The sequence below is a fragment of the Rattus rattus genome, chromosome 3 (assembly GCF_011064425.1).
Source record: "Rattus rattus isolate New Zealand chromosome 3, Rrattus_CSIRO_v1, whole genome shotgun sequence".
NCBI lineage: Eukaryota > Metazoa > Chordata > Mammalia > Rodentia > Muridae > Rattus > Rattus rattus.
This window is the reverse complement of record NC_046156.1, coordinates 120,135,612-120,145,020: the sequence shown is the minus strand read 5'-3', so window position 1 is coordinate 120,145,020 and position 9,409 is coordinate 120,135,612.

Genomic DNA, 9,409 nt, shown 5'->3' with positions numbered 1-9,409 from the left:
AGCTTGTTTCTTGGAATCATTTTCTTGGAAATTTTTTCCTAGCCTTTTACTCTGAGGTAGTGTCTGTTTTTGAAATTGAGGTGTGTTTCCTGTGTGCAGCAAAATGCTAGATCCTATTTCCATATCCAGTCCATTAGCCTATGTCTTTTATTGAGGAATTGAGTTCATTGATGTTAAAAGACATTAATGACCAGTCATTGCTGGTTCGGGCTATTTTTGTTGTTAGAGGTAGTAGGTGGTATTATGTTTATGTGGTTCTCTTCTCTTGGGTTTATTGTGAGAAGATGAATTTCTTTGTTTTTCTAGGATGTAGTTTCCCTCCTTGTGTTGTGGTTTTCCTTCTATTATTCTCTGTAGTACTGGATTAGTAGAAAGGCATTATTTAAATGTGGTTTGTCATGAAATATTTTGGTTTCTCTCTCTATGGTGTTTGAGAGTTTTGCTGGGTATAGTATCATGGCCTGGCATTTGTGTTCCTTTAGGGTCTGAATGACATCTGTCCATGATATTCTGGCTTTTAGAGGCTCTGTTGAGAATTCTGATGTAATTCTAATAGGTCTGGCTTTATTTGTAACTTGACATTTTCCCTTACTGCTTTTAAAATTCTTTCTTTGTACTTTGTGTTTAGTGTTGTTGTTATTATGTGACATGAGAATTTTTTTCTGTTCCAATCTATTTGGTATTCTGTAGGCTTCTTGTATGTTTATAACCATCTCTTTCTTTACATTAAGGGTGTTTTCTTCTATGATTTTGTTGACGATATTTTCTGACACTTTGAATTGGGAATCTTCACTCTCTTCTATTCCGATTATTCTTAGGTTTGGTCTTTTTATTGTGTCCTGAATTTCCTAGATGTTTTGAGTTAGGAACTTTTGTACTTTGTATTTTCTTTGACTGTTGTAGTATCTTCTATGGCATCTTCTATACTGAGATTCTTCTGTCTTATATTCTGATGGTGATGCTTGCATCTGTAATTGCTGATCTCTTTTTTAGGTTTTCCATCTCGAAGGTTGCTTCCATTTGTGATGTCTTTATTGTTTCTATTTCCATTTTTAGGTCCTGGATGGTTTTGTTTAAGTCCTTCATGTGTTTGATTGTGTTTTCCCGTATTTATTTAAGGAATTTATGTGTTTCCTCTTTAAGGGTTTCTAACTGTTTACTTGGGTTTTCCTGTATTTCTTTAAGGGAGTTATTTATGTCCTCCTTAAGGTACTCTATCATCTTTATGAGATGGAGTTTTAGGTCAGAATATTGCTTTTCATGTGTTAGAGTATCCAGGGCTTGCTGTGGTAGGAGAACTGGGTCCTGATGGTGCCAAGTGGCATTGGTTTCTGTTGCTTATGTTCTAGCACTTGCCTCTCACCATCTGGTTCTCTGGTGTTAGCTGACCTTGCCTTCTGTGAGTCTGACAGACCTCCTGGGAGTCAAGCTGTTTCTGTGTGTTAGAGGGTGACTTGAGCTCACTATCTTCCCCAGGCTAAGTTGCAGGCTGGAAGCTTAATGCATTTCTTTTGAGTTTAAATAAATTTAGAGCATAACAAAGCTATGTTACTTCCATTTCTTTTAAATTTTTAAAATTAAAATATACATTATTTTCCTCTTCTCCTTTCCTCCCTCTAACTCCTATGTAGTCAGCCCCTTACTCTCTCTCAACTTCATAACCTCTGTGTCTATGTTTGTGTAGGTACTATGAGTATATGAATTCTGGTGCATATGAGTTCTGGAGCAGGAGCACACGGAGGCCAGAGGCATTAAAGCTCCATGGAGCTGGAGTTACAGACAGTTATAAGACACATAACATGTGTGCTGGGAAACAAATTTGTGTTCTCTGGGGAAAAAACACTCACTTATTATCAGTGAGCCATATCTCCAACCCTTCTTTTCATTTCTTAAAGTGACAAATATTAATATTTATAGCATACTTCCCAAATGAATAAAATATCACCTGGTCAGAACATCCTTAAGTTATTGATATAGTATTTATAAGGGTTCTTCAGAGAAAAAGTCAAAAGGATATCACATGTACTTGCTCCATTTATCTACTATTTGTGGAATATGTGACATATACATGGAATGAGAGAGGAAGAGAGAAAACTCTCAGGAATTAGCTCATAGGATTTTGAGGACTGGAACTTGGAAGTCCAAAAAAGGACTATTGTATAGTGATTTATACAATATTCAAAACTAGTAGATCAGTGTGCTAGAACTGAAGAAGTATTTCTATGTCATGATCTTGAAGCAGTTTCCTTCTCTCACAATTTCTATTTCTCCTTTTATGACCTTTATCCAATTGTAAACAACAATTTTTTTTTACTTTGGTTTGGCTAACTGTATCTATAGACTTACAACAACCTCTAGACTATTGTTTGAATAAACAAAGTGACACCTACCCTGGTTCACCCAGCAAACATTTACTATGCATTTACTTTGAGTTTCTAGACACATGCCTTCCCCTAGGGTAATAACCAAACAATTGTGGTGTGTGTTGCTATTATTAAGAAAGCTGGGCCTACATACCTAAACATAGTAAAAGCCATATACAGCAAACCAGTTGCTAACATTAAACTAAATGGAGAGAAACTTGAAGCAATCCCACTAAAATCAGGGACTAGACAAGGCTGCCCACTCTCTCCCTACTTATTCAATATAGTTCTTGAAGTTCTAGCCAGAGCAATCAGACAACAAAAGGAGGTCAAGGGGATACAGATCGGAAAAGAAGAAGTCAAAATATCACTATTTGCAGATGATATGATAGTATATTTAAGTGATCCCAAAAGTTCCACCAGAGAACTACTAAAGCTGATAAACAACTTCAGCAAAGTGGCTGGGTATAAAATTAACTCAAATAAATCAGTAGCCTTCCTCTACACAAAAGAGAAACAAGCCGAGAAAGAAATTAGGGAAACAACACCCTTCAAAATAGATGCAAATAATATAAAGTACCTCGGTGTGACTTTAACCAAGCAAGTAAAAGTACAATAAGAACTTCAAGACTCTGAAGAAAGAAATTGAAGAAGACCTCAGAAGATGGAAAGATCTCCCATGCTCATGGATTGGCAGGATTAATATAGTAAAAATGGCCATTTTACCAAAAGCAATCTACAGATTCAATGCAATCCCCATCAAAATACCAATCCAATTCTTCAAAGAGTTAGACAGAACAATTTGCAAATTCATCTGGAATAACAAAAAACCCAGGATAGCTAAAACTATCCTCAACAATAAAAGGACTTCAGGGGGAATCACTATCCCTGAACTCAAGCAGTATTACAGAGCAATAGTGATAAAAACTGCATGGTATTGGTACAGAGACAGACAGATAGACCAATGGAACAGAATTGAAGATCCAGAAATGAACCCACACACCTATGGGCACTTGATTTTTGACAAAGGAGCCAAAACCATCAAATGGAAAAAAAGATAGCATTTTCAGCAAATGGTGCTGGTTCAACTGGAGGTCAACATGTAAAAGAATGCAGATCAATCCATGCTTATCACCCTGTACAAAGCTTAAGTCCAAGTGGATAAAAGACCTCCACATCAAACCAGATACACTCAAACTAATAGAAGAAAAACTAGGGAAGCATCTGGAACACATGGGCACTGGAAAAAATTTCCTGAACAAAACACCAATGGCTTATGCTCTAAGATCAAGAATCGACAAATGGGATCTCATAAAACTGCAAAGCTTCTGTAAGGCAAAGGACACTATGGTTAGGACAAACGGCAACCAACAGATTGGGAAAGATCTTTACCAATCCTACAACAGATAGAGGCCTTATATCCAAAATATACAAAGAACTCAAGAAGTTAGACCAAGAGGGTGGAGACAAATAACCCTATTAAAAATGGGGTTCAGAGCTAAACAAAGAATTCACAGCTGAGGAATGCCGAATGGCTGAGAAACACCTAAAGAAATGTTCAACATCTTTAGTCATCAGGAAATGCAAATCAAAACAACCCTGAGATTTCACCTCACACCAGTGAGAATGGCTAAGATCAAAAACTCAGGTGACAGCAAATGCTGGCAAGGATGCGGAGAAAGAGGAACACTCCTCCATTGTTGGTGGGATTGCAGACTGGTACAACCATTCTGGAAATCAGTCTGGGTTCCTCAGAAAATTGACATTGAACTGCCTGAGGATCCAGCTATACCTCTCTTGGGCATATACCCAAAAGATGCCCCAACATATAAAAAAAGACACGTGCTCCCACTATGTTCATAGCATCCTTATTTATAATAGCCAGAAGCTGGAAAGAACCCAGATGCCCTTCAACAGAGGAATGGATACAGAAAATGTGGTACATCTACACAATGGAATATTACTCAGCTATCAAAAACAATGACCTTATGAAATTCGTAGGCAAATGGTTGGAACTGGAAAATATCATCCTGAGTGAGCTAACTCAATCACAGAAAAACACACATGGTATGCACTCATTGATAATTGGCTATTAGCCCAAATGCTTGAATTACCCTAGATGCCTAGAACAAATGAAACTCAAGACGGATGATCAAAATGTGAATGCTTCACTCCTTCTTTAAAAGGGGAACAAGAATACCCTTGGCAGGGAAGAGAGAGGCAAAGATTAAAACAGACACAGAAGGAACACCCATTCAGAGCCTGCCCCACATGTGGCCCATACATATACAGCCATCCTATTAGACAAGATGGATGAAGCAAAGAAGTGCAGGCCAACAGGAGCCGGATGTAGATCGATCCTGGGAGACACAGCCAGAATACAGCAAATACACAGGCGAATGCCAGCAGCAAACCACTGAACTGAGAACGGGACCCCCCCGTTGAAGGAATCAGAGAAAGAACTCGAAGAGCTTGAAGGAGCTTGAGACGCCTTATGAACAACAATGCCAAGCAACCAGAGCTTCCAGGGACTAAGCCACTACCTAAAGACTATACATGGACTGACCCTGGACTCTGACCTCATAGGTAGCAATGAATATTCTAGTAAGATCACCAGTGGAAGGGGAAGCCCTTGGTCCTGCTAAGACTGAACCCCCAGTGAACGTGATTGTTGGGGGGAGGGCGGCAATGGGGGGAGGATGGGGAGGGGAACACCCATAAAGAAGGGGAGGGGGAGGGATTAGGGGGATGTTTGCCCGGAAACCAGGAAAGGGAATAACACTCGAAATGTATATAAGAAATACTCAAGTTAATTAAAAAAAAAAAAGAAAAGAAAAAAAAAAGAAAGCTGGGCCTAAATACTGAAGATGTAGATAAAGGGCAACAAGCTCAGTGACTGTAAATACTACTGGGAGAAAAGAAGATTAAGAGATTCTTCAATAAAAGAACTGATTCGAGTTGTTTTATTTTTTTCCTTTTTGATAATGTTCATTAAAGATGAAAATATCTGAATACATTTTGTTTGTCTAAGACAAAGGATAAAGGTACCACCAAGACAGAAAATTGTTTAAGTATGACATAAGATACCTTAACACAAAACACTCCTTGTATTGTGCCAATTCACTTGAACCCTAATCCAAAAGCCATAAGAATACTTCTAAAGGATTTACACTCCCAAGTTAGTGAATCGAAGACTGCAAGGAAAATATTGAAGAGGTGGAAGAACAGGGTTGAAGAGTAACACAAAGCAAAGACAGTTTGCAAGATGACGGCTGGAGAGGTCACCTTTTCATCATTTGCATATGTGACTGAGAAACACTGAAGTCAGTAACGACCCCATGATAACTTCATGTTAAGGATTTGGATAAGTAACAGCATGATAGTGTTCTCAGTTAGAGCTAAAACTTGAGAGAGAGAGAGAGAGAGAGAGAGAGAGAGAGAGAGAGAGAGAGAGAGATTGGGTATGTAGGAGGAGTTGGAGGGGGGAAAGGAGAAAGGGAAAAATAACAAAATTGTATTTTAATTTTAAAGATTTAAAAGAAATTGAAATAGTACAACTTAGCTATTCTCTAAATTTATTTAAACTCTTATAAAAATGTATTAAAAATCTTTCCGAAGAACTATAGTGACATTTTCTCCATGGTAAGAGATGACCGAACAACTTTACAGACTATCCTTGGTGTTCTTAAGTTCCTGTGAATGACCAGAGCATGGCGTAAAACACAACAGTTTGCTTATTCACAAAAGACATAAAAATGAATGTAGTATTTAAGGGTTCATTTTCCAGCTGAAAGTGGTGGCTCCTGCCTATAATCCCAGCACTTGGGAGGGTGAGGCAGTAGGACCAATAATCCAAAGCTAGCCTGGGTACACAGTGAGACCCAACAAAACATTAGTTATTTACAAAATAAATTGCACAGCTAAAGTTTGTTCATTTGAAAAGCATTCCACAATATTATTGGATTAGACAATTGTTACAGTTTGAATCTAAAATGTTCAATGTCTGCTCATGTTTTGAATGTTTCTTCCCCAAGCTGGTGGCACTGTTTGGGGAAGCTGTGAAACCTTGAGGTAGGTGGTGCCTGGTTGGTGGAAGTCAGACTCCTCTGAACTGAACGTTTTCAACTACTGAGGTACCTTCCTCAGAATTCACTGTCAAGGGATAGACATTGTTCTTAGATCCTGAGGAAAGAAACAACAAGGGGGATGCCTCACACAGAGGTGAAGACCAGAAGGCTTCAGAGAGTTCATAGGCTACTTATTACTTCCTAGTGCCTTTCTAGGCATGCTCCAAATAGAAAACGTAGCAGGAAATGGACCTTTACCTCCATTCTTACTATAACAGTTTTTAAAGTCTATTCTTTTTATGTTCCATGTTTCTACATCTAAAACACCCTGGTCTGGAAACCAGAGAATGACTGTACAGCTGGAAAAAGTAAGTCAACTGGCCAGTGTTAACCTTAGTATCTTTTTCCCTAAGTATATGCTTAATAATATGTTATCTAATAATAATGTATATTTTATAACATGCATGATATATATTATATTATAATATAATAAAAATATTTTAACAATCTGGATGAAATGCACAAATTTCTAGACAGATACCAGGTACCAAAGTTAAATCAGGATCAGATAAACCATCTAAACAGTCCCTAACTCCAAAAGAAATAGAAGCAGTTATTAAAAGTCTCCAAACCAATAAAAGCCCATAACCACATGAGTTTAGTGCAGAATTCTATCAGACCTTTATAAAAGACCTCATACCAATGCTGTCCAAACTATTCCCCAAAAGAGAAACAGAATAAGTACTACCCAATTCCTTCTATGAAGCCACAATTACATTTATACCTAAACCACCCAAAGACCCAACAAAGACAACTTCAGACCAATTTCCCTTATGAATGTCAATGCAAAATACTCAATAAAAAGAACACATCAAAACAGTCATCCATCATAATCAAGCAGGCTTCATCACAGGGATACAGGGATCGTTCAATATATGGAAATACATCAACATAATCCACTATGTAAACAAACTCAAAAAAAAAAAACCACATGATCATTTCATTGGATGATGAGAAAACATTTGACAAAATTCAACACCTCTTCATGTTAAAAGTCTTGGAAAGAATAGGAATTCAAGGCCCATACCTAAACATAGTAAAAGCCATACACAGCAAACCAGTAGCCAACATCAAAGTAAATGGAGAGAAACTAGAGGAAATCCCATAAAAATCAGATAATAGACAAGGCTGCCCACTCTCTCCCTACTTATTCAATATAGTACTCGAAGTCCTAGCCAGAGCAACAAAAGAAGGTCAAAGGGATACAAATTGGAAAGGAAGAAGTCAAAATATCACTATTTGCAAATGATATGATAGTATACTTAAGTGACCCCAAAAGTTCCACCAGATAACTGCTAAGCCTGATAAACAACTTCAGCAAAGTGGCTAGGTATAAAATTAACTTAAATGAATCAGTAGCCTTTCCATTCTCAAAGGATAAACAGGCTGAGATAGAAATTAGGGAAATGACACTCCTCATAATAGTCACAAATGACATAAAATACCTTGGTGTGATTCTAACCAAGGAAGAGAGAAGTCTGTATGACAAGAACTTCAAGTCTCTGAAGAAAGAAATTGAAGATCTCAGAAGATGGAAAGATCTCTCATGCTCATGGATTGGCAGGATTAATATAGTAAAAATGACCATTTTGCCAAAAGCAATCTACAGATTCAATGCAATCTCCATCAAAATTCCAACTCAATTCTTCATAGAGTTAAAAAGAGCAATTGGAAACTTCATCTGGAATAACAAAACAGCCAGGATAGCAAAAACTATCCTCAACAATAAAAGAACTTCTAGGTGGAATCACCATCCCTGACCTCAAGCTGTATTACAAAGCAATAGTGATTTAAAAAAAAAAACAAAAACTGTATGGTATTTGTACAGAGACAAGCAGGTAGAACAATAGAATTGAATTGAACACCCAGAAATGAACCCACACACCTATGGTCACTTGATCTTTGACAAAGCTAAAACCATCCAGTAGAAAAAAGATAGCATTTTCAACAAATGGTGCTGGTTCAACTGGAGGTCAGCAAGTAGAAGAGTGCAGATCGACCCCTTCTTATCACCCTGTACAAAGCTCAAATCCAAGTAGATCAAGGATCTCCACATCAAACCACATACACTCAAACTAACAGAAAAGAAAGTGGGGAAGAGCCTCGAACACATGGGCACTGGTGAAAATTTCCTGAACAAAACACCAATGGCTTATGCTCTGAGATCAAGAATTGACAAATGGGACCTCACAAAACTGCAAAGCTTTTGTAAAGCAAAGTTTACTATAATTAGAACAGCTGGGCAACCAATGGATTGGGAAAAAATCTTTACTAATCCTACATCTGCTAGATGTACAAAGATGTAAAATATACAAAGAACTTAAGAAGTTAGACTCCAAAGAGCCAAGTATCCCTATTAAAAAGTAGAGTACAGAGCTAAACAAAGAATTCTCAGCTGAGGAATATGGAATGACTGAGAAACACCTAAAGAAATGCTCAACATCCTTAGTCATAAGGGAAATGCAAACCAAAACAACCCTGAGATTTCACCTCACACCAGTTTTATGGCTAAGATCAAAAACTCAGATGACAACAGATGATGGAGAGGATGTGGAGAAAGAAGAACACTCCTCAATTGTTGGTGGGATTGCAAACTGATACAACCACTCTGGAAATCAGTCTGGAGGTTCCTTCAAAAATTGGACATTGCACTACCTAAGGACCAAGCTATACCACTCCTGGGTATATACCCAAAAGATGCTCCAATGTACAACAAAGTCACATGCTCTACTATGTTTTAGCAGCCTTATTTATAATAGCCAGAAGCTGTAAAGTACCCAGATGCCCTTCAACAGAGGAATGAATACAGAAAATGTGGTACATCTACACAATGGAGTACTACTCAGCTATCAAAAACAAGGACTTCATGAAATTCATAGGCAAATGGATGAAACTAAAAAATATCATCCTGAATGAGGT